General features: G+C 40.4%; 1 long non-coding RNA gene across 2 annotated transcripts; it reads right to left on the bottom strand.

The window, feature by feature from the left end:
• Positions 1 to 3103: 3103 nt before the first annotated feature.
• LOC129060448 (uncharacterized) lies at positions 3104 to 10771 on the bottom strand. Of its 2 annotated transcripts, XR_008527181.2 has the most exons (5): positions 10630 to 10771; positions 7479 to 7624; positions 5786 to 5918; positions 4918 to 5027; positions 3110 to 3522 (listed from the first exon to the last, which is right to left on the bottom strand). It is a non-coding gene; the product is annotated as an uncharacterized LOC129060448 (long non-coding RNA). The 2 variants fall into 2 exon arrangements; XR_008527182.2 differs by lacking the exon at positions 4918 to 5027 and having other exon boundaries at positions 3104 to 3522.
• Between the last annotated feature and the right edge of the window lie 15318 nt (positions 10772 to 26089).

The raw sequence follows: 26089 nt of genomic DNA, 5'->3' as shown, positions 1-26089 counted from the left end.
CCAAACCTTTAGTCCATCTCATCTCCAACTCTCCCACTCCCAAAGAAGGCAATTCTTGTGGTTGAGATGTTCCACCCTCAAGGTACACGTGGCTGGCAGCAGGTTCACATTAAAGGGATTTTTTTTTTGGACTGTCCCTAAGGCTCCCATGCAAGAGTTGAAGAGGCCAGTCAGCTTCTCCGAATGGCAGAAACACAGCAGTGCCAGGTTAAGATTCAAGCTCAGTTTTCTGGTCCATCTTTTTCAAATTACCTTTTGCCCCCAAAAAAGCAGGGTTCATTTTTATTGGCTTGTTTAACCATAAGCTTCACTCAGAAAAATTGGAGTTTAATAATTATGAGGTTAATACTTCATTTTGCTTAAGAGACTGAAGTTTATTAATTAATAAAAACTTTTTTTAGCCACACTTTGCTGGCTTGCACACTTTGATACCTTTTTTTTAATCACTGCATTTGCAATTTAAAACAGGCTAACACTTACTCCGTTTTCTTCATATCTACAAATGAGATCAACACAAACATGGTTTGCTCCAACGAAGATTTAAGGCACCTCTAAAAACATCCAAACAATAGAACAAGGTAAATGTATTTGTTTTCTAGGGCTATATGTTAGTCCGCTAGGGCCAACACAAACTACCACAGTCTAGGTGGATTAAATAACAGAAATTTATCTTCACACAGTTCTGGAGGCTGAAAGTCCAAGGTCAAAGTGCCATTGGGACTGGTTTCTAGTGAGGACTCTCTTCCTAGCTTGCAGACAGCTGCCTTCCTACTGTGTCCTCACTTGGCTTCTTCTCTACATGGAAAGAGGGAGCTCTCTTGGTGTTTCTTCCTCTTCTTATTGTGTCACCAGTCCTATCAGATTAGGGACCCACCTGTCTTAATTACCTCCCTAAAGTCCCTATCCCCAAATACAGTCTACACTGGAGGTTAGGGTTTCAATATATGAATTTTGGGGGAACATAATTTAGTCCATAATAGGCTGCCATAATAACATACCATAGACTGAGAGGCTCAAACAAGAGAAATTTATTTTCTCACAATTTCAGAGGCTATATGTCCAAGACCAAGGTGCCTTTGGGGTTGATTTCCAGTGAGGCCTCTCTTTCTGCTTTATAGATGGCTGCCTTCTCCCTGTGTCCTCACATGGTCTTTCTTCTGTGTATCTGTTTCCTAATCTCTCCTTATAAGACACCATCAGTCATATTGGATTAGAGCCTGCCCTAATGACCTCACTTTAACTTCATTACCTCTTTAAAGATCCTATTTCCAAATACAGTCACATTCTGAAATACCAGGGGTTATGACTTTGACACATGAATCTTAAAGGGATACAATTCAGCATATACCAGTAAAACAGTAAGTCAAGAAATTGGGCAAATGGGCCGGGCACGGTGGCTCACACCTATAACCCCAACATTTTGGGAGGCCGAGGCAGGCAGATCACCTGAGAACAAGAGCTCAAGACTAGCTGGCCAACATGGTGAAACCCTGTCTATGCTAAAAATACAAAAATTAGCCGGGCGTGGTAGCAGGTGCCTGTAATCCCAGCTACCCAGGAGGCTGAGGCAGGAGAATCACTGGAACCTGGGAGGCAGAGGCTGCAGTGAGCCGAGATCACGCCAAAGCACTCTAACCTGGGTGACAGAGTAAGGCTCCATCTCAGAAAAAAAGAAAAGAAAAGAAAGAAACTAGGCAAATGATAAGGATAGGAGAGATGTTAAGACAATAAAGGGTGATGATATATTTACTAGGACTGGGTCACAACTCTGGCTCAGAGGCTCATAGCTGCCAAAGCACAGAGGGAAATTTGATCAGTTACAAGACTCACCCTACATGGAGTTTGGATTTAAACAATGGTCTTCCAGAGGGAGTATGGTTTTGTTGTCTAAAAAAAGTAGTAACTCTACTTGTAAGAGACTTTGGCCAGAGAGAAAAAAAGAAGAGCACAATGGCAGCCCAGTGAGAAATGTATTCTGATGTAATCATAATCTTATGTATTCCTTAAAAGCACAGTAATTGGGGCAACCATCTATGCTTCAAGATTCTGGGAAGACAAATAGTGTTCCCAAAGAAATGAATGTTTTCTAAGTAACATGTAGTATAGTTATATATGTTTACACAGAGAATTTTCAAAAATTATCTACTGTGGTCACTTTAAATACTCTCCTAAAATTAACTGCAGTTCTAATTTCTTAATCAAATCACAAAAGTCATAAGGAATTCTTAGCTCTATATAGGCTTCTCATAGTCTTCAGCATGTCTGTGTCTCTCCACGACCACTCCAGCTCAATGGGCCAAAGATGATGCATGTCCAGGTGCTGGAGCACAAAATATAACATGAGACCCCATGTCCCCATGTCCTGCAGGCCACACAGATTACCTTTAAGGGGGAACTGGATATTTGGAAATGAGTAGACAGGAAGATATAGTCCCAGATGTATGGTAGAGGCTGGGGATATCTCATTGGCCCTTCTAGTCTCATTCACAGATCAAGTCAATCCTCCAAACTAAAGGGAATTATCTAGTTAGCTTCTTTTCTGCCACAGACAGGGAGTCTAGTGTAGTGCTAAAGGAGTATGAACTCTGGAGATCTTCTGCCTGGGTTTGAATCCCTGAATCACCATTTATTCAATGTGTGACCTGGGGAAGGTCGTTAAGCTCTCTGTAACTTGGATTCTTCATCTGCTGAAAGTAGGGAGACAATTGCACCTACTGAGGGGGCTTGTTATGAGGATTTATTTACTTAAATATGTAAAGTGTTTATAAAAGTACCCAGCACATAGTAAATGTGATTGTTATTAAATAGTTCTTTACAATCTGAAAATTACAGTTTAGGATAAACAAGTTTCTATAAAATTATTTGACTAGAAATGATAGTTGGAGTTAGAACAGTTTCAGCTACATTTTGCACATTCACAAACCTCAAAATGCATTCTATATTGTGGGCATGGTTCAATTATTCAGATATGTAATGAGGATCTCATTGTGTTTGTAAAGAGACATGAAATCCTTTATCAAGGCTGCATAATGAGACACCTCTGCGTTTAAAACCACAGAAGGGAATTCTCACCTTTCTGAGCCGTTGTAATCCCTTGCAACTCAAAATTTTTCTATCTGCTTTTACTCCAGGTCCAGGCTTGACACATTTTTTTCTCCATCTGAGTATCTTTATTTAAGATTACTTTCCCCAGATGTGTTTGTGTTCACTTTTCTCAGCTGAATATTGTTAATCTTTTTTTTTTTTTTTTTTTTTTTTTTCTCAAATATCTGCGCTCCATTGAGCCTTTGTAAACTATCTCTGTCTGTGGTGCCGTCATCAGCATCCTTCGGAGCTATACGGTAAGCCCTGCTGGCACATCTTCTCCTGCCAAATCATTCAAGATCATTTCAATATTTACTCCCAAGGCTTTTCTGAGTCTTTTTCTTGCATCCCATATGTGTTTCACTAGAAAATGTCACTGGCCGACTGGTTCTATTCTTTTTTTCATTCTCTCACTTATTCTCCCCCTTTTCTTTGTTCCTTTAAGAATTAAGAGAAACTTTGTTACTGAGAGTCCCCAGCTAAACTGGGGTTCCAGCATGAGAGCAGCTAGCAATCCTGCCCTAATGGGAAATGTAGGGAAGCTCTATGTGGGTGTTTGCAGTGGGCCTTTCAGGGGATGCTTCTTTTACTTGGCTGATGGCCTAGTGCCTAGTAGTCTGATCAGTGACCAAAAGTGGGTAGAGAGATGGTCCCTCACATGGGAAACTTGTTTAAGCCAGCAGATGCCCTATGGCTTTTGTCTGACCTGCATCCAGGTTATACCTGCCCAACCATTGCCCTGGCACTGGGAGCCCAACCTTGAGCTCTCCCTGGCTTCCTGGGAGAAACTCAGCCTGGGGCAGCCCCTGGTTCTTCAGATGGAAGGTGCAAATCCAATATACCACCACCATAGGAAACAAGTTCTAAGATTTTTATTTACAGAGACTGAGTAGGGAGGGCACAATGAGTCAAGAACAGTCTTCATCCCTGGGTCACATCAGGCAAGAACGAAGAGTCAGGCAGAGAGAGACAGAGAGGGCAGCCAGCAGTATATATAAAGGAATAGGGTGTGGGACACTTTCAGTTCACAGGCAAATGCCTGACTGGTTCATTTAAAGGAATCAATGAGAAAGCAGGGAGCCCTGGTATGCAGAACAGATGCCTCTAGGTTATCTCTGGCCATGTCTAGAGCCATTTGGGTGTGGTGTAGAACCAGAAACTGTGTCAAGGGTGATCGAGCTCTGCTTCCGGTATAACAAACTTAAATTTGTATTCAAAATGGCTGCCAAGACAACATAAAATTATAAGAATTCACTGCAATTACCCAAATCGGCTCTGTTCTTCCAAGATGGCTTTTCTCTTAGTGTACTCAGTGTAAATGCATAATTACTATAGAACATATTCAAATGGGATAATTTGTTTTTTAAATTACAGCCATAGGCTCATCTGGTTTTGCGTTCTTTCTCTTTTCCTTACTATCTAAGGTAATCAGATTTACACTGCCATGTATATTGACTCCCTGTTGTTCTTGTGAGATGTGTGACATCTGTTATTTTACGGTACTTAACTCATGTGCATTGACAGCCAGACATCTACTGGAAATAACAATTAAAGGCATAAATAACACACATCTGCATGTGTTCTGGCGCTCGCCCACATATTAACACTGCTTACCACCTTAGAGATTTACTTCTCTTCGGCAGCGTGATAAGCATTTGTTTTTGAAGAGTTTAGCTTTCCTTCCTGTGGAGATTCTGGCATATATTTTATATAATTGCCTATTTTTGTGAGTTGGGCATGTGTGGTTGTGTGTATACCCACACGAGCGTGCACTTCAATAACTGAACATTCAGGAAAGGGATGCTATTCTTATTGCAGCACCTGCCTGCCTACCTGAATAGTTTTTACAACATCAAGCATGACTCATTGGTAATCCCTGCTGATATAAAATTCATAGGCCCGTGTGCTTCCTTCTGAAGGCAGCAATTTGCATTTCTGTAGAGCTTTGAAAGAATAGGAGAGAGTTATTAACTGTTATTATTTGCTGACCACCCACAGCACTCACAGTGGGGTACGACAGACAAGAAGGGGGAAGGTCAGCTCTTTAATATGTACGTGTAACTAGCTCAGAGTCTCTGGAAGCATCTTGGTGGCACTTTAATTAGCAGCTTCCAGGGTCAGAGGACTCTAGAAAGCTTCGCAACATCTACTCTGAGCCCATGGAAACTGTCACTTCACAGAGTCATGAGACATGAGGGCTAGCGGAGAACAGCTGTGAATCCCTCTGCTTCTCTGTGAAACAGGATGCTTAGCTCTACCTCACCCCTACTTTGTAGAGCTTGGGACTGGGACTCTCCATGAATACTATTGGCATCTGCTGGGCATCACAGATAAGTATTAAATGCTTATTTCCAGCCAGGTACAGTGGCTCACACCTGTAATCCCAGCACTTTGGGATGCCGAGGCGGGTGAATCATCTGAGCTCAGGAGTTCGAGACCAGCCTGGCCAACAAGGTGAAACCCCATCTCTACTGAAAATACAAAAATTAGCCAGTCATGGTGGTGCATGCCTGCAGTCCCAGCTACTTGGGAGGCTAAGGCAGGAAAATCACTTGAATCTGGGAGGTAGAGGTTGCTGTGAGCCGAGATCACACCACTGCACTCCAGCCTGAGCAACAGAGCGAGACTGTCTAAAAAAAGAAAAAAAAATGCTCATTTCCTCTCAAGAAAATAGAAGTGAGGGAGGAAAGGGTGAACTCACTGATTGAAGAGATGGTGCTGCAGTGGATGGCATTATAATGGCAGGGAGAGAATGGAGCCGGAACAGAAGCCTGAGCAAGAAGCTCCTGTGGTAGTGAAGTCAGACTGGAATCGAAAGCCAGCACTTGATAGAACTAGGAAGAGAACAAAAAGATGTTTTTCCTTTGTTTTGTTTTGTTATTTTAAAAAAGCATAGCTTCTAATATGTATTTAGAACATCCTAATTTTTTTTTCTAAAAACCTTTCAAATATTTCTAAATGGCAGAGCATGAGGTCACAGAGTTTTCTGTTGATTTTTTGGAGGATAATAGATGAATGAGCAGGTTGAAACGGGTTATAAAAAACTACTCTTTCCAAACAATACCCAGGATTCTAGCATTAGAGATAAGAGTAAAGCCTTCCATTCTAAGATACATCACAACATGATCATGTTAAAACGAAAAATCTAGGCCAGCCATGGTGGTTCACACCCCAGCACCGTGGGAGGCTGTGGTGGAAGGATTACTGAGTCCACAGGTTGGAGACCGGCCTGGGCAACATAGTAAGACCTCGTCTCTACAAAAAGTAAACAAAATTAACCTGGGCATAGTGGGGTGTACCTATAGTCTCAGCTACTCAGGAGGCTGAAGTGGGAAAATCACTTGTGCCCTAGAGGTCAAGGCTGCAGTGAGCCAAGATCCCACCAGTGCACTCCAGCTGTGTGACAGAGTGAAACCCTGTCTAAATAAATAAATAAATAAACATCTAGATATCTACATGTCCAATGACAGGGAAATGTTTAGTGATATCTATATGATGGAATTATTAGACAACCATAGAATTATGCTTTCAAGTCATTTTAATGAACTAGGGAAATGCTTACTATATAATGTTAAGTAAAAGAATCATGATAGAAAACTGTACCTGCAGTTTGATTTTATTTATAAGATATCTATGCACATACACTCATACTGGAAGGAAACACATCAGATTTTCAATAACATATCTCCCAATGGGGAAGTTATGGATGATTTTAATTTTCTTCTTAAAGAAAGATTATTTTTCTAATCTTTCCATGATGAATGCATTGTACTATGAAAATCAGAAAATACAAAAAAATTTTAAATTGTGGGCCAGGCACTGTGGCTCACGCCTGTAATCCCAACACTTTGGGAGGCCAAGTCAGGCGGATCACTGGAGGTCAGGAGTTTGAGATCAGCCTGGCCAACATGGTGAAACCCTGTCTCTACTAAAAATACAAAAATTAGCTTGGTGTGGTTATTGTGCCTGTAATCCCAGCTACTCGGGAGGCTGAAGCAGGGGAATCACCTGAACCCAGGAGGTGGAGGTTGCAGTGAGCCAAGTTTGTGCCACTGCACTCCAGCCTGGGCAACCGAGTGAGACTCCATCTCAAAAAAAAAAAAATTAAATGCCTGGCCTACTGTGAAGAGATGATTCAACCCATCGGCAGAACAAACATTCACTTGGATGATAGGAATTTGAGATTTTATAAAAGTCCATCTTACCCAAAAATCACTTCCACCAGTATCCTGCAGGTACCCAAAATTCCCACAATTAGAGATTTAACCCACAACAGATTTTGAGCAGACCGTATATGTTGTATAATCCCATTTTTTGTTGTTTTTTTAAAGGAGCATATATTTTCAGTCTGTTTATTATTTATTCATCTTACTATACATATGTTTGAAACTGACCCAAATCAATTTGTGCAAAATCCTCAGATTGTTCTTGATAGACAGCTGTTGCCTCTAACAATTAGAAGTAGGGAATAGTTATGATGTCTTCTCCTACAACTCCTCACAAGGCAGTGCAATGAAAGCAGGTCTCAGATGGACTTTTGCTGAGGGAACAAAAATTTTATTAGCAGGCAGGCACAAACATAGTCACCATCTTCCCTTGTAAGACCAAGTGCCAGTTCTCTGTTCCTTTAGACACTCCAACTGACCTTGTATTAAAGGTTCATCAGAGGCAGATGTGACAATAGTCTACCTACAGTACTCAGTAAACCTAGTTGGAAGTAAATGAGAAAATTCTCCCTTTTAAATGCACAGAGGACAGAGTGGACTCTTAGACTTAACATGCCATGCAAAGTGCATAGAACTGGACTTAACTAGACTCTTGTTCCCTATTCACCAAGGACAGGAGTGCCTATATAATATTTCTAGCCAATTCACACATCTTAATCTCTAGTAATTTTACCAAGGAAAAAATATCTCTAATATCCATTATACTAAATAAATTTAAAAAATAACTGGAAAGCTTGCAGTGTGTTCTAGGTTCTTCTAGGGTGTGGCCTTCTAATTAGTTTTTTATTAGTAACTAATCATCTCTGGAGTATTCGCCTTGACTAGGGCATGTCAAAGGTTAACTAATCAGCCCTAAGGTATTGATTAAAGCTAAAATACAGATACTTAAGTATTTTAGAATAAATTATAGACCATATAATGATATGGCATTTTTCAAAGTCTGAAAGAATAACTAGCTAATTATTATTAGTGGTTTTCTCTAAAAGAATGGAATTAAGAAGACAGAACATTTTTCTTGGCACTCTTTTGTGTTATTTGAAGAAAAAAAGCAAATATTACCTTTGTGATATAAACATACTAATAAAAGTTGTTAAAGGCTAGGATCAATAATAAATGGAGATTTATTTGTTTGAATTAAAGGTTAACTTCTGCCCACCTTCAGAAGTACACAGCAGTGTGCCAGGTGTGTTGCAAAAGCACAGGATGAATAAGGCATGTCTTTCTACAAAGTGAGTTTTGCTAGAAATTTTAGAAGGGTGAGGCCAAGTAATTTAAAGGGTAGGCAATTTAAAACAGATTTTAAGAACTTTCCCTCAAGACTTCTTTACCCCAAGTCTTCTTTCCCCCAGACTTACTCCCTTACCTCCTGATATGGCTGTGTCAGATTTTGGCTGTGTCCCCACCCAAAATCTCATCTTGAATTATAATACCCATAATCTTCACATGTCAAGGACGGGACCAGGTGGAGGTAATTGGATCATGGCGGCAGTTTCCCCCTTGCTGTTCTTGTGATATTGAGTGAGTCTCACGAGATCTGATGGTTTTATAAGCTTCTGGCATTTCCCCTGCTTGCACCCATTCTCTCTCCTGCCACCCTGTGAAGAGGTGCCTTCTGCCATTATTGTAAGTTTCCTAAGACTTCCCAAGCCATGCAGAACTGTGAGTCAATTAAATCTCTTTTCTTTATAAATCACCCAGTCTTGGGCATTTCTTTATAGCAGCATGAGAACTGACTAATACACTTTCCATCCTACCTCCCTGAGCCCCTTTAGAGATACTCATTCACTTTTTTCTATCATTAGAGGATTTTAGTGGGAATGTTTGAAGAACAATGCTCGATTTTATTATTTTCTATTAATACTTGTGAATTAGCAGACTCTCAGAAATCATTATCAATCATTTACCTACCAGGGCCCGAGAATAACTGAAAAAGATGAGTAACTGGTGGCAGTTGGTGGCTGGGGGAGTTGAGAAGGAAATGCATGAAGGAGAGGAAGAATGAATAGCCTGAAATTCAGGTAAACTGAGAAGGGGTACCCTGAATCCTGGGGACAGCCAAGCCATTAGCCCTCTGGGGACTGGAGCTCTGAAAAGGTGCGTGGAAGGAATGAAGCAGAGAAGGAGGAAGTGGAGCCAAGAGGTCAGGGAGCATTAACACCAATTAATTTTCCTTCCCAATCTTATCCTTTCCCAGGAAAAATATAGACATATGTTTAGCGGCAGTTGGGGCCACATCAGTTATAAGATTTGCTGCCAGTGATACACATCTGTCAGCTTATTTGCATCAAGCAAAAGAGCTGAAGCTACAATTTGTGTTCATGATAAATGAAGATTTGGAAGACATTTGCTTTCCCCTGTCTTTTGCTTACTTAAGCATCATGCAGATACAAAAGCCACTGCCAGAATTTGCTTAGACAACACTGAACATGGGGGTAGGAGCGAGAAGGAAGGGAGAAAATCACTATGAAATATTGCCACTTTCACTGCAGTTCTGGACCCATTATTTTAAATTGTGAAATGCCTGCTGCTGCATGCGAGAAGCAGGAGGCTTTCCTGATTTGAAGGCATTGGCAGGAGGCTTCATTTGTCAGGCAAGGAAAAATGCATAATTCAAAGCGAAAGTCACCTGGCCCTGATAACCTGAAACAAATGAAGCAAAACTTCATTCTTTGGTTCAATGCCAAGGAACCAATCCTGTACCTCCAGATAGGGCAAGTTTTTCCCCCATTTCTTATTCCCTGTTAGGTGCTCTAAGCACCTAATGAAGGAAGAGAGATGAGAGTTGACATCAGAACATCAACAGCATAACTGCTTTTGTGTATTTGACTCCAGTGGTCTTAGGGTTTCCATCTGTTTCACTCACTCGCCCTCTCTCCCTCTTCCTCTGCACAAAGGCAGATTTAATTCTGTGTCCCTGTGTCTGAATGATTATAAGCCACTCCAGAATGTTTGCTTGCTTCTCTGATATTCCTTTCTTTCCCCTGCCTTTTCTTTGCTTCATCACAATTTCTGTCCCAACACCCCCCACCCCCTGCTGCCACAAATCCAAAGTTTAATTCAGGTAGCGAGCACATGACAATGACTCACCATTCATCCATCCCCCATCTTTTTTACAAATATTTATTTACAGCCTCTTATGGATGAGATGCTTGAGAAGGGAGAAAAAGCACTCCCTGACACCACCCCCACTTTTGCAATCTATATTCCTAAGAGATTCTGAAAACTCTGCCCCTAAAGTGACTATAAGCTGTTCACAGTTGTTATCTGTATAGATTTATAAAGAGACGATATTACATAAAAATTACAAATCTATTCTTACAATGCTCAGTGATCCCTGGCTGAATGTGACTCTCCTCCTTCAGCAGCTAAGTAAAATGAGCCAGCCGAGCAAATAGAATCTGGTGCCCATGGCAACATGCATTACTGCTTTGAACTTGTCAATCTGTCACTGGGAAATCACATTAATGGGATGTTTTTCTGCTACAAATAGCTTTTGTTTTCACATTTTAATTACAGGGCTAGATTTTTCTTGATTTCTAAATTCTTCAAAGACCTAGGCAAAAAGGAAAATAAAAAGTAAAGTTGTATCAAAAAATGTCTTTGAAATTCCAAGCAGCCTTTTAGTTGGGAGAAGGAGGGGTAAAAGGGAGAGACCATGTATATTTGTCCCCATACTTCCCGCGACATGACCAAAAAGCCAAAGGCTTAAGCAGGTACTTTACCATTTTGCTTCTTTTGGATAGTTTCCTCATCTGAACAACAACAACAAAAAAGACATCTTCCCCACAAGAGTGTTATGAGGTTTAATTAAGGTAACTGCTAAGGATTATCAATTAATATTGCTAGTTAGTGCTGGATAGGGGAGCCTCCCTTTCCCCTTAGGCCCTGAGCTACTTTATTCAGTCATTATAGGCCAGAAAAATGTTCATTTTTTACATGTTTAATTGCTTAAGGGTAGTCCATGGTTGTAGAAGTTTATGAACACATTTTCTGAACAAATTAGTAAGTTCATTAAAAGAGCTAAATTAGAATTAATTTCCACTACTGAGAAAGCTGGAGAAACAGGAGGTGGCAACTATGTACTGCTGTGTTTTCCAAGGAAAACTCCAAGGAAGAAAGAGTTGGACAAGACAGAAAGAAACCATGAACATTTCTTTTAAGTTGCAAATCTTAGTACTCTTCCTTCTGACTTCAAAACTAGCTATACGTTAAAAGGCAGGGAGGAACCACTCTGATTAAAAAAAGACGGTTGGTAAACTGAGTTGTGAAAGTGTATCTCTGTAACTCTTTCTAAATCTTATCATTCTGATTTCTGAAAAGTGTGGAAAGAATAAATCTATGCAAAATGTTTTAAATTCACTCCCAGGCCCTGGATTTACTCACTTTGCCCAACAGCAGGTGTTTGATTGAGTTATAGATATACAAAGAACTGTACATGCTGAATGAGTGCAGTTTAATGAGTTTGGACATCTGCACTCACCCATGATACCAGGACTGCAATAAAGGCAGTAGACAGACCCAGCACCTCCCGGAGACTTTCCTTAGGACATTGTTGCCAGAGCAAATCAGACCAGCCTCAGCTACTTCCTAACAGTCAGTGCCTCCTGAATAGCGCCTCCCAGTAGAACAAAACATCTACAGGGTTCAGAATTCATTGTTGGACGAACTGGACCCATGGGTCCAGTTTGGTCATGTCGCGGGAAGTATGGGGACAAACGTACATGGTCTCTCCTTTCTATCCCACCTCTCCCAAACTAACAGGCTGCTTGGAATTTCAAGGACTTTTTTTGAAACAACATTACTTTTTATTTCCCTTTTTGCCCAGGTCTTCGAATAATTTAGAAATCAAGAAAAATCTAGCCCTGTAATTAAAATGTGAAAACAAAAGCTATTTGTAGCAGAAAAACATCCCATTAATGTGATCTCCTTGTGACAGATTGACAAGTTCAAAGAGCGCAAGCAGAGGGCAGCCATTCCTGCTTCGCTCAGTGACTCACACTGGCTCTCACAGCTTGCTCTTCTGTGTCCTGGAAGGAAACCTTAAGCAGGTCCTGTATATTTTCAGGTCAGTCTCAGGTAATTTAAAGCCCTCTGAGCATTTTAGGCAATAAAATATCTGACCAAATTTACTACTAACACTTTAGTCTTTTATCCAGTTTTAGTCTCTTCTTCCTTCCTCAGGCCAAAAATCCTGCAGTGGAGAAGTGCAGAACGTCCCACTTCTTTGTCATCCCTGCTATACTTAGTATGACACTCTGGGACCTCTGGATGGAGCCACGGAAAGAGAAGAAGGAGGAGCGAGAAGGTCCCAAAAGCCTTTACACCTGGGTACAGTTGTAATCTTGCTTTGGGGCCCACTGGGCTGAGAAAATGGCCCAAGAGAACTCTCGTGGAGGACTTCAGTAGTATCTTTAGAGACCACTCCCTATGACTCAAAGGATCTCTTCTCTGTAGTTCCCTTGATGCTGGGGGACTCCTCCAGCAGGTGCTGTTCGACTCCCTGCTCAGACCCCTAGTTCCCAGTATTCTGCTCCTATGTTGGGGTCACATTGACCTGCAAAGCATTCCTCTAGGATGAAGACCCTCTCAAGGCAACCCAGTCCAGTTGCCTCCCACAGTATACGTATCTAGCCAGATACTGATGCACCCCTGCTCCCCAAACCCTGGAAGAAGAGGCCATCCCCAGCACAGTCCTGTCTCCTTCCTCGAAGTCCTAGGGCAGCTCTAGCCATACCCTCTCCCATGAGATCTTCAACAGTGGTCAGATTTCAGTTTTCCTGAAGTGCACATTGGGTGGGGACAAGAGAGCCAGGTTAAGTGCCTACAAAGTCATCCTCACTTGCATCTTCCTTGCTTCTCTCCTGTAGACCTGAGGTGGGCATTGGAACAATGGCGGCAGAACCAGAGGTCACATGTCTTTGCATGTCTGGTCCATTGCTTTAGACTGTAAGAGTACTTGACACTGCTGTATTGCTCCCAGCCTTGTAGCCTTGGCCTTCCTCTGACACAACAAGAAGTGTTGCATTTAGTATCCTGTTACAAGAAGTTGTTTTTGCTTGTTTGGGGCTTTTGATAATAAGATGTCCAATGATGCAGAAATACAATAAATAATATACATGTATATGATGGGGGTTGTGGCAAAGAGAGACTTCTGAAGTGTCCTGAAGGATGTGAACAAATTTGCACAAGTAGCTCAGAGGCCTTCTAAGAAAGAAAAGATCAAGGCCGGGCGCGGTGGCTCACGCCTGTAATCCCAGCACAATGGGAGGCCGAGGCGGGTGGATCACAAGGTCAGGAGATCAAGACCAGCCTGGCCAACATGGTGAAACCCCGTCTCTACTAAAAAATACAAAAATTCCATAATCTAGGAATTGACATTAGAGGAGAAGAACTTTCCAGGTAATGCCAGTCATTAAACCTGATGAAGTACCAGAAGATACTGACCTCCTAATATACATGCTATGAAAAGTGACACAAGGCCAGGCACAGTGACTCATGCCTGTAATCCCAGCACTTTGGGAGGCCGAGGCAGGCGGATCACCTGAGGTCAGGAGTTCAAGACCAGCCTGGCCAACGTGGTGACACCCCGTCTCTATAAAAATACAAAAAAAAAAAAGCTGGGCATGGTGATGTGTGCCTGTAATCCCAGCTACTCAGGAGGCTGAAGCAGGAGAATCTATTGAACCCGGGAGGTGGAGGATGCAGTGAGCCAAGATTGCATCTTTGCACTCCAGACTGGGCAACAGAGTGAGACTCAGTCTCAAAAAAAGAGAAAGAAAGAGAGAAAGAAAAGAAGGAAGGAAGGAAGGAAGAGAGAGAAAGAAAGAAAGAAAGAAAGAAAGAAAGAAAGAAAGAAAGAAAGAAAGAAAGAAAGAAAGAAAGAAAGAAAGAAAGAAAGAGAAAGAAAGAAAGAAAGAAAGAAAAGAGAAAAAGAAAGAACATAAAAGTGACACAATAAAGATGCCATCGTTGATTGCTTCCATCCTACTTCCTGCCAAGAAGATTGACAATTCACCTGCTGTTCTGGGGATTTGGCTCCCTGCTGATCTCTTTCTTCCCCATAAGTGCTGTGAAGATGCTGGCTAGTACTAGCAGTATTCTGAGTAGCATTTTTAACGGGAACATTTGATGTTCCAGAAGAATGTTTGTTCTAAATTAGGACGTCCGTAGACACCACAGACATGTAAAGAAGAGTTTTGCATCCAAAGGTAGTAGAAATATCATTAGTGGGATTTTGACAGGGTGAGAACTTTCAATGGCCAGAAGTCACCGTTAAAGAATCAGGGAAGTCCTACAATAAATAGGCCTTTTTAATAATGTCTGTCCCCACATACTCTTAATTTATTGGGCCACAATATTGAAATATTGTGGAAATGTTCACAAGCATACCAATTTAGAAGACATGTTTAGCATATTACCTTTCCAGAATAGCTAACTGCCACCTGGCTGAAAAATGGATCATAACCTCTGCTCCACAGAATTGTGAGAATGAGATGGCTGATGTGAAAATGCTTGGCACTGTACCTAATACATAAAAGCTGCTCAATGAGTACAGTATTTGATGAACCCAAATAGGAATCCAAATCTATATGAGGAAACAGGACACTGCAAAGGTATATTTCAAAATATACCAGGTGCACCCAAGGAAGACAGGCCCCAGGCAACCAGGCACAACCGTACACCCAAAAGCAAGGCAGGGGAAACCCGTGAGGAAAATAGAAGGAAAATCTCAGCCTTTCCACAGTGGAACTTAGGCTAGCACTCGTTCTACCCTCTGGTCCCTCCTTCTGATTTAATCCTCTCTTTTATGGCCCACTCCAAAGGGCAAAAGCATGCATGAGGCACAAATAATAGCTAACAATAGAAAAACAGCAACAGAACATCGAAGGAAAAGAAAAAATCTATAGATCATTTTACACCACACTGCAGCATCCAGGCTGTACACAGCTTTACAGCAAAGCACGGCCCCCATCTAGTGGGGAAGCAGAGGTGTCTAACATTGGTATTTGCAAATGTGAAACCCTCCTCCACCCTCCATATTAAATTTGGCAGCTGTTCCAAAGCTATACACCAACTAAATCATGCTTGACAATCATATTTGTTTCTGGCTACTTAATTCATTCATTTAGTCCAGTAATAGATATTAACAACATTATATTCCCTACAGCAATGCAAACAATTACAGACATTTGTAATGTTCCAGCTTCTGCTGTGTCACAAATGATAATACATCAGTGAAATTAAATGAAAAAAACCCTGTCCCTCAGGCAGTAAGTTAAATAGAATAACGGTGATTTTATCTTCTTTCCTAGTAATAGTGAAAAAAATAAAGAATCTGACAATTTTGAAAAAAGGTTTTCACCCTTGGGCAATATATTTTTTAATTCAGCTGATTAAAACAAATGCTGCATCTTAAACTGCAATTAGGACAATACATACCAAGTGATTTTTATAAGAAATAATAGCACTAAGATGGCAAAGTTACTCTTTACATGGTAGTTTATTACAGAAAATACTTCAAGATAAGTGAAAAACAGCAACCGACCACCCAGTCACAGTCAACAAATAAAATTAAGTATCTGAGACTTTAGTCTACAGTTTCCCATCACTACTCAAAGTAAATGGAAAAATAAAAGAGACTTTGGCAAATATGTGACTGCATACCACCAATACAAGAGCTTTCTAGCCAATTAGTGGTATGCTTCTTTCTGAAATGAAATTGAATGTAATGTTTCTGCATTTTTATTATGCAGCAGCAACTATTAAACTGTTACAAATCAACTTCTAATTAAAAGCTTTAGGCCGTCAATAACAAAATGATAATCATTTTTAATAATGTGGTGCTTATAATTCAGTGGAAAAGTAGTAGGAAGAAAGTAAAGTCAGAAAGCATAATAAAAAGAAAGCTTTAAACAAACTGCAACAACAGAGTTTAGAGAGTAAGAAATGTGGTTATAACCATAATAGAGAATAAATTCATAATCTTTTATGATGTTCTGTGCCTTTAAGATAGCAAGACAACACAACGTCCTCAGAAATGGGAATGGAAAGAGGGATGGGGAGACTTTGAGCCTAAAGGCATTCATGCAAGTAAGAGGGGTGGTCAATAATAGGAGAAGAGACAAGTTTTGTAGTTAATTGAGTTCTGCTCAAAGTGGAAGCAAGTTGAAAAAGAGATCACCAAAGTTTAGTGACAATTAACACAGATGAAGTAGTGTTATTGCTGCTGAGAATAACATCAAATGGGAGAAGTGCATAAACTTCAAGTAGTAGAAATTCTCCAGAAAAAAAAGACAGACACAGTTGTAAAGACATGATATTCAGGCTAGGAGTGGTTGCTCACAGGAGTGGTTGCTCACACCTATGATTCCAGCAATTTGGAAGGCCAAGATGGATGGATCACTTGAGGCCAGGAGTTTGAGACCAGCCTGGCCAACATGGCAAAACCCTGTCTCTACTAAAAATACAAAAATTAGCTAGGCATGGTGGTACACGCCTGTAATCCCTGCGACTCAGGAGGCTGAGCCATGAGAATCGCTTGAACCAGGGAGGCAGAGGTTGCAGTGAGCCGAGATCACACCACTGCACTCCAGCCTGGGCAACGGTGTGAGATCTTGTCTCAAAAGAAAAAAAAAAAAGACATGATATTGGTAATTGGTTCAAAAAGTGACTTCAAGATAGTATAAGTGAATAAGATTCAAAATTGATGATACATAATCGATAAGGCATATTATTGGGTATAAATTTGTTCCATGACATTCTGATCCAATAACTTAACTTTCCAAATCAACTTAAATCTGGTTTGGATCTCCCACCTACCTGCTGGTGGGATGGATGGTCAATATCATCACTATGGATGCACCTGCCATCCCTCTGAGAAATCTACAAGAATCCTGGGACTAACACAATAATAGCAAAATTGGGCAGGCCTGGCCCTTAGTACACATCTGTCATCATTGTTACTGATCCTCCTGCTGTTGCCTGCATTGCCATCAAGCACAGAACTGCCATTCATAGGACACTTTATGAGTTTCTATTGCAGCTGTAACAATGTGCCACATACTTAGTGGACAAAAACAACACAGATTTATTACATTAGAGTTCCAAAGATCAGAAGTCCACAGTGGGCCTCACTGGTCTAAAGTCAAGGTGTCATGAAGGCCCATGTTCCTTTCTAGAGATCATGGGAGAGAATTCATTTTCTTACCTTTTCCAGCTTCGAGAAGCTGCCTGCATTCCCCAGTTAGTGGCCCCTTCCTCCATCTTCAAAGCCAGCAAGGGCAGCTCCAGTCTTTCTCAGGATGATGCCATCTCCCAGAGATTCTAATTCTTCTGTCTCCCTCTTTCCCATTTAAAAACTCTTGTGATTACACTGGGTCCACATGGATAATCCAGAATAATCTCCTTATTTTGAAGCCATCTGATTAACAAACTTAATTCCATCTGTCACCTTAATTCCCCCTTGCCAGCTAACCCAACATATTCGCAGGTTCTAGGAATTAGGACATGGACATCTTTGGGGGATGATGATTTGCCTGCTACAAGCTCTATGATAGAAACCTCACATGGCAATCCTCTTCTAGTGCTTTCCAATCCTTTTTTTACATCAGGGAATACAGTAAAAATGAAAAAAAATTTATAGCACACTGAGGCAACTGGATAACCCTGTTAGGCCATGGCACAATATTTTGGGAGCCCTATACCCTACAGTGACCACAGGATTGGTCACAGGCATTACTACTGCTCTTAAGGCTGAGGCACTTAAAGAACAAATCACAGGCATGCATGTGCCATCTCTGTGGAATCCTCCAGGGCAGCTGAGTGGGAGGAAAGCCCTGCCATTCATTAATCAGACACCCTGCGTCCTTCCAACCTCAGGGGATTTTTCTCTCCACCTGAGCAGCAGTTTCTATCTTGTGATTAAACATTAGCTTCCCTTGTGCTTCTATCTTTCTCCTTCCTTCTCTGGGGGAACTCAGTGTAACTCCTTGCTGCTCTTGACACTTGATAAAGGGTCCATATGAGTGGCAAGTGCTAGAATTCAATTCAAATTGGCTTAAGTGAAAAGGAGACTTTTTTGTCTCACATAACTGAAGTGTTCAAGGAAAGATGGGCTTCAGGCATAGCTGGACCTAGGGCTAAATGGCTCTGAAATCCTCTATGAAGCTCTTTTTCAGGTCCCATAAAGTAGCCATTGGTGATATCAGGTTCACATCAGTCTTTTCTGTTAGCAGTTCCAGCTGAAACATACTTTATAGATTGTCTAAACATGAATTCATAGAGATTTCTTTTGACCTCCTCTATAACCAATTTGAAAATATTCTAGAAGTGGAGGAAAAGACAGAACTGTTTTGTCTGTAACTAACAAATAGGGGAAATTTTCAGCATACCATTTATTATGGCTTGAAAATGAAATTTCAATTGCATGTCACTGTGCCAATACAAGCAGCTCAGAGGAATTGAGACAGGGAGGAGTTGCTCTTTTAAAGGTCCTCAGCTGGGCATGGTGGCTCATGCCTGTAATCCCAGCACTTTAGGAGATGGAGACGCAAGGGTTACTTGAGGCCAGGAATTCAAGACTAGCCTGGGCAACATAGTGAGACTCTGCCTCTACAAAAAAAAAAAAAAAAAAAAAAAAAAGAGCATAAAAAATTAAAAAATTAGCCAGGTGTGGTGGCATATGTGGGGAAAAGCAAGAGAGATCAGATTGTTATTATGTCTGTATAGAAAGAAGTAGACATAAGAGACTCCATTTTGTTCTGTATTAAGAAAAATTCTTCCACCTTGAGATGCTGTTAATCTGTGACCTTACCCCCAACCCCGTGCTCTCTGAAACATGTGCTGTGTCAAACTCAGGGTTAAATGGATTAAGGGCTGTGCAAGATGTGCTTTGTTAAACAAATGCTTGAAGGCAGCATGCTCCTTAAGAGTCATCACCACTCCCTAATCTCAAGTACCCAGGGACACAAAAACTGCGGAAAGCCGCAGGGACCTCTGCCTAGGAAAGCCAGGTATTGTCCAAGGTTTCTCCCTATGTGATAGTCTGAAATATGGCCTCGTGGGAAGGGAAAGATCTGACCGTCCCCCAGCCCAACACCCGTAAAGGGTCTGTGCTGAGGAGGATTAGTATAAGAGGAAGGCATGCCTCTTGCAGTTGAGACAAGACGAAGGCATCTGTCTCCTGCCCGTCCCTAGGCAATGGAATGTCTCGGTATAAAACCCGATTGTACGTTCCATCTACTGAGATAAGGAAAAACCACCTTAGGGCTGGAGGTGAGACATGCGGGCGGCAATACTGCTTAACAAAGCATTGAGATGTTTATGTCTATGCATATCTAAAGCACAGCACTTGATTCTTTACCTTGTCTATGGTGCAAAGACCTTTGTTCACGTGTTTGTCTGCTGATCCTCTCCCCACTATTGTCTTGTGACCATGACACATCCCCCTCTCTGAAAAACACCGACAAATAATCAATAAATACTAAGGGAACTCAGAAGACAGGGGGATCCTCCATATGCTGAACGCTGGTCCCCTGGGTCCCTTTATTTCTTTCTCTATACTTTGTCTCTGTGTCTTTTTCTTTTCCAAGTCTCTCGTTCCACCCAATGAGAAACACCCACAGCTGTGAAGGGGCAACCCACCCCCTTCAGGCATATGCCTTGCAATCCAGGCTGAGGCTGGAGGATGGCTTGAACCCAGGAGTTCAAGATTGCAGTGAGCTATGATCGTGATCATGCCACTGCCTGGCTGACTCTGTCTCTTAAAAAAAAAAAAAAAAAAAAAAAAGATAAATAGAAGTCCTTAAAAAATAAACTCACACAAAAAGTGTCTACATAAAAAGAGTTCACACTTGATTTTAACTTTCTAACAAGGTGAAAGTCTTTTTTCTTTTAAGTTACCCTCTGATCTCATAACTGAGGGGATGTGTCCTAGTTTTCTAAGTATCTCAAGATCCACCAGTATTGATATATAAGTTGATTTTGTTTCCTTCCAATCATAATTCCTTATAAGATAGTATCTCTGACAGTTTGGACAATGGCATTTGAACAGAAAATTATTTTCTCACACTAAAATATCTGGAAGAAAAATAATGATAGAAAAGTTACAGAAAAAGAGATGTTATCATTTGGGATTAAAAAAACATATTGTGAGCTGGGCACGGTGGCTCATGCCTGTAATCCCAGCACTTTGGAAGGCCAAGGCGGGTGGATCACCTAAGGCCAGGAGTTCGAGACTAGCCTGGCCAACATGGCGAAACCCTGTCTCTACTAAAAACACAAAAATTAGCCAGGTGTGGTGGTGCACGCCTATAATCCCAGCTACTCAGAAGGCTGAGGCGGGAGAATCGCTTGAACCCAGGAGGCGGAGGTTGCAGTGAGCCAAGATCACGTCATTGCATTCCAGCCTGGGCTATAGTGCAAGACTCCATCTCAAAAAAAAAAAAAAATTTAAATTTAAAAAAATTTGTGGATGGTTAAATCTGTATCCCAATATCTTTATTACCAGATATCATTTATTTAGTATAAGGAAGATGTCCCAATGCAGACGAATCTATTTTGTCATATAAGTAAAGGATTTTATAATGTTTCAGAAAATCAAATTATGAGATATACACATATGACATCTAATTTACTTATTCACTAAATAGTTATGGAAAATTTACCCTATACCAGTCACAGATATAGGCACTTCAGACACAACAGTGGAAGATCCCTACCTCCAAGTAGCTTATATTCTATCAAGAGGAAACAGATAATAACATAATAAGTAATGAAATTAGGTGATAAGTGCTGTGTGAAAATAAAAACAGAGTAAGGTAAAGGGATGGGGAGTGTGAGGGAGGAGGGACACAGTGTGGTATTAAATAGGGTGGCCAGAAAGGCCCCATTGAAGAGGTGACAGGTGAGCCAAGACTGGAAGAAGCTGAAGGGATTGGCTGTATAATGGAAGAATGCTCCAAACAGAGGGACCAGCTAGTGCAAAGGCCCTAAAGAGAAAGCATGCCTGGCATGTTGCTTGAAGAGTGAGGATTCCTGTCTGGCTAGTACAGAATGAAGAAGGGTGTGATGGTTAATACTGAGTGTCAACTTGACTGGATTAAAGGATGCAAAGTATTGTTCCCGGATGTTCTGTGAGGATATTGCCAAAGGAGATTAACATTTGAGTCAGTGGACTGGGAGAGGCAGACCCATCCTCAATCTGGGTGGGCACCATCTAATCAGCTGCCAGTGCAGCTAGAATAAAGCAGGCAGGAGAAGATGGAAGAGTAGACTTGCTGAGTCTTCTGGCCTTCATCTTTCTCCTGTGCTGAATGCTTCCTGCCGTGGAATAAGACTCCAAGTTCTTCAGCTTTTAGAGTCTTGGACTTATACCAGTGGTTTGCCAGGGGTTCTTGAGCCTTTGGCCACAGATTGATCCACCACTGGCTTCCTTGCTCCTCACCTTGCAGAGAGACTATCATGGGACTTCACCTTGTGATCGTGTGAGTCAATTCTCCTTAATAAAGTCCCTTATTTATAATATGTACCCTATTAGTTCTGTCGCTCACTCTAGAGAACCCCGACTAATACAAAGGGGAAAAGCAGTCAAAGATAAAATCAGTGAGGTAAAGGGAAGGTAAGTTGATTGTGTAGGACTTTGTAGACTATTGTAAATGATTTAGCTTTTACTGGGAATGGGGAGGGAGTAAATGGAAGGTTTTAGGCAGAAAAATAACAAGTTCTCACGTATCTTTAAAAAGAATAACTCTCATTGCTGGCTTGATAACAGACTAATAAGGGGTAAAGAATGAAAACTTACTTTTACCTAATAATCCCTATGAAAGATGATGCTGGTACTAACATTGGAGTTGATACGAAGCTGTCAGATACTGAAAATATGTTGAAGGCAAAGCCAGTGGGATTGCCTATGGAGTGTGAGTGCTAAGAGCATGAAAGAAATCAAGAATCACTCTGGGGTTTTAACCTAAACAACTGGAAGGATGGCTTTACAATCAGCTGAGCTGGAGCAGATTGGAGTTGGAATATCCACAATACCGCATTAGACATGTTGAGTTAAGTGGACAGTTGGATATATGAATCTGCAGTTTTTAATATATGAATCTTGGCTGGAGATAAAAATTTGGAAGTGGCAGGTATGTTGATGGTTAAAACTATGGGATGAAAAGAGTTCACCAAAGGAACGAGTATAACCAGGAGTAGAAGAGAATGGACGTGATGAAAGGAGAAGAGGAAGGAAGGGAAAGGAAAGGGAATGGGGAAGGGGAAGGCGAAGAGACTCAAAAAGAAGAGGGAAAACGAGGAGATAAGAAAGAACTGGAGGGGAGAGAGGACAGAAAGAACCAGAACTGAGAAGATGCAAAGGAGAGGAAGAGGAATCAACAAAAGACACCGAGAAAGAGCAACCAATGGAGAAAGGAAAAACCAAGAGATCAGTGCTCTGGGACATAAGTGAAGAAAGACTATCAAGGAGGACAGTGTTGAACTGTATGTATGTAAGATTAGGTCGGAGAAATGACCGATTTATTCATTATCTGACATTGCTTTCACAATGTGCAGCGCATTGATAACCCTGACAAGGGAAGTTTTGGTGGCATGGTGGGATTGAAAACTCTTAGGAAAAGTTTTGCTACAAAGGAGAGCAAAGAAATGAGACCACAATTGGTTGAATAAGTGGGGTCCAAAGAAAAATTTGTTGACAGAAATAGCAACAGGTTTGTTTGCTGAGGAATTATTGAATGGAAAGAAAATAAAAAAGTAACATAGGAGAAGAAGGGAGAAGGGAGAGGGGAATAATCTCTGGAGCAGTACCCTTGAAAGCCCTGAGTGATGTGATCCAGTGTACAGTGGAGGGGACAGCTGTAAGTGGGATTATTAATAGTTTGTTACTGGTAGTGGGACTTACAGAAGGGCAGAGAAAGTGAAGCCACTGCTATGGAAGGATGATGGGGAAACTTGGAGTTCTTTTTAGATTACTTCAATTTCTTTATGAAGAAAGAAGAACACCAGCTATGAATGAGTGGGCGCAATTATCTTTGCCCTTTTTTTCCATCTAGGTGAGGTTTCTAATTTCTCCAGTACTAGCCTTTTATATTCATAATTTTATATCATTTTCCAGGTGGCAGCCAAACACAGAAGTTAATAAGCACTCCAAGAATAAGAAAAGAAGGACTTTTAGGCTCTTGCTCACTAAGATGGATGCATATTGTGTCTCTTAAATCACAAGTATTCTGTCTTTAGGACCAATATCTAACTTTAATCTGGAGTTTCCTAGTGTTCGTAACAAACAAAAGCAAGGTAATACTATACACACATACTTTGCTCTTTAAGGTCATGACTTTCTCATCAAATCACTCTTTTAGTAAATTTGTTTTAGTGCCCATAGTAGCCCCATAAGAAACATTCATCCTAAAACTTGTTCATGGCAAGCTTTTAAAGTAAAGTTTTTAGGGGTTTGCCCTTACCCTTACCACAAAAGTTAGTTCTTTGATTAGGTTTTTAAAGGTATGTCTAGTCTAGAGTTTCTGAAGAGCATTACACAGAATTATTCTTTTACTTAATTGGTCCAGAGAGACGCTTCTTGAAAAATGGTTTCTTGATTATATATATTTAGAAATGCCTCAAACTATATCTGCTTCAGGACATCCAATGAAAATTAGCATATTAACAACTCAGAGAAATCTTCGTGTAATAAGGAAATTTTTGAAACTGGGAGTTTCCCATACTTCACTATAAAATTCTTATTTTCATTCAACATAAATAGAGCACACTTTGGAAAATGCTGGTTTACAGCCATTCCTTATGCAAAAATACAAAATATAGAATTTATCTATAATAAAGTTATTAGAAACATTTAATTTTGATAGTACTATTCCATCATTTAAGGAAATGAATTTGAAATATATTTTACTCTAGCATGTTCTATTGCCCTTACCTACTCTATTTTTGTATAGAAAACACATACATTCCATTGGTGTAGCCCTATTTACTTTCACACAATTAGTATGATGTGTATATTGAGTGTTGCAAAATTGGAGATCATCTGTCTCCTGAAAAATTTTCTGTGACCTACAAAGTACCTCTCTGAGGTAGATACTGCTAACATGTACCATTTTCCAACTCTACTCTACCTCCTAGTCACATAGAAGATTATACTTCCAGATCCCTTCTCTTAGATGGCATCATAAGACCATACCTGGCCAGTGGGGTGAAGTATATGTGTCACTTCCAGGCCAAAGCATTTGACAATGGGAGACTCTTATTTCTTTCTCTGATAGCCAAAAAAGCCTTGTATTAAGCTGGTAGAGCCATAATTTATGAGTCAGCACTGATGTCTCATCAGGTGGGAGACAGCTGCCATGGAAAGAAAGCTGGACCCACAGCAGATTTTGTCTGAATGAGAAAAAAAAATGTTTATAGTGCTAAGTCACTAAGATTTTGGGGTGGTTATCACAACATCAATTAACTGATGCTGACTAATAGACTCTTTTACCTACACAGAGAAGGGAACAGAGATGAATGGATCATAACCCTCCCTGAGAAGCAAAGAAAAATGTTGTTCTCCATATCTTATGTCCCAGATCTATATGGGCCTATATTACTGATCTATGTGTCAGAGAATAAGAACCAGTATTACCTAAAAGATAAAAATGAATAGAAGAACCAAATGATATTCATTAACAAACACCATCCCTTCCATTTCTAATTATGAAATATGTAATTTAAGACCTATCCTAGAATAACCATTTAGAAAATGCTAAGGTAAAATTTACTTAAAACAAGAAAATATTGTAACACTTTTAAATTATTACCTACATATTAATACACTTAGTTGTAACTAAAAGTAAATTGTGAAATGTCAGTGGAGAATTGTAATGACTTTTCCCTAATACATGTAATGAATCATGTAATGCTTCTTCAAGTAATTATTATATGAAATTATATTTAAATAATACGAAATTAATCCTAAAGTTGAATAGTTGAAAGTGTCTGCAATACTGATTGAAACTGCCAATTTAGTGAGTGATAATTGCATAATGTGTCACAACTCAAAAAGACGTGACCAGAGGCATCCTTGGGACCTCAACAGCATCAATTGTTTGGGAGAGAGTGAAAACAATGAGTTTCCAGGGCCAAGGCTAAGGGAAATAATCCATGTGTAGATTTGACTCCCTAAAGGCCAGTAGTTTCAAATTCAAAGCTAGTATTCAAAGTGATGAGGGAAATTTAGGTGTGACCATGGCAGGATGAGGCAGAGTGGAGAAAGGTGGGCAGCAAAAGATTTGATTGAGTAAAGGAGCCATGATCACAACCAGCTCCAGGCAAAAAAAAAAAAAAAATAGTATTGAACTTGATTAAAGAGACTCAGATCTCTAACATAATGAACACCACTTATCAATGCCTACATAAAGTAATCTTTACCCAAAGATAAAGATAATTTTATTTACAAACCACCCAAAGACATCTTTATACATAGATGTTGAATTGGTAGCTATGCTCACTTACTACCTGAGTGAAGAGTAGACTATTAAGGCATACAATTGCAATTCAATTTTATACTTCAAAAAAATCATAACTTATTACATCATGAAACTTTGGAATCTATTCCAAATAGTTGGAACCAAAAATGTCATCTACCAAGGCCAAGATTCCATAGTATTTAAGGTGAGGTTTGTTCCTAACTGAAAAAAAACACCCAGCCATCATTCATGGATACAAAAAGAGCCCAGTCCTTTTTAAAAACATCTAAATAATCTAATAGTAAAGAAGAAATCATAAAG

This window comes from Pongo abelii, chromosome 6, assembly GCF_028885655.2.
Source record: "Pongo abelii isolate AG06213 chromosome 6, NHGRI_mPonAbe1-v2.0_pri, whole genome shotgun sequence".
Lineage (NCBI taxonomy): Eukaryota > Metazoa > Chordata > Mammalia > Primates > Hominidae > Pongo > Pongo abelii.
Note: the sequence above shows the minus strand (reverse complement) of the source record. Positions and strands in the feature narration are given on the sequence as shown.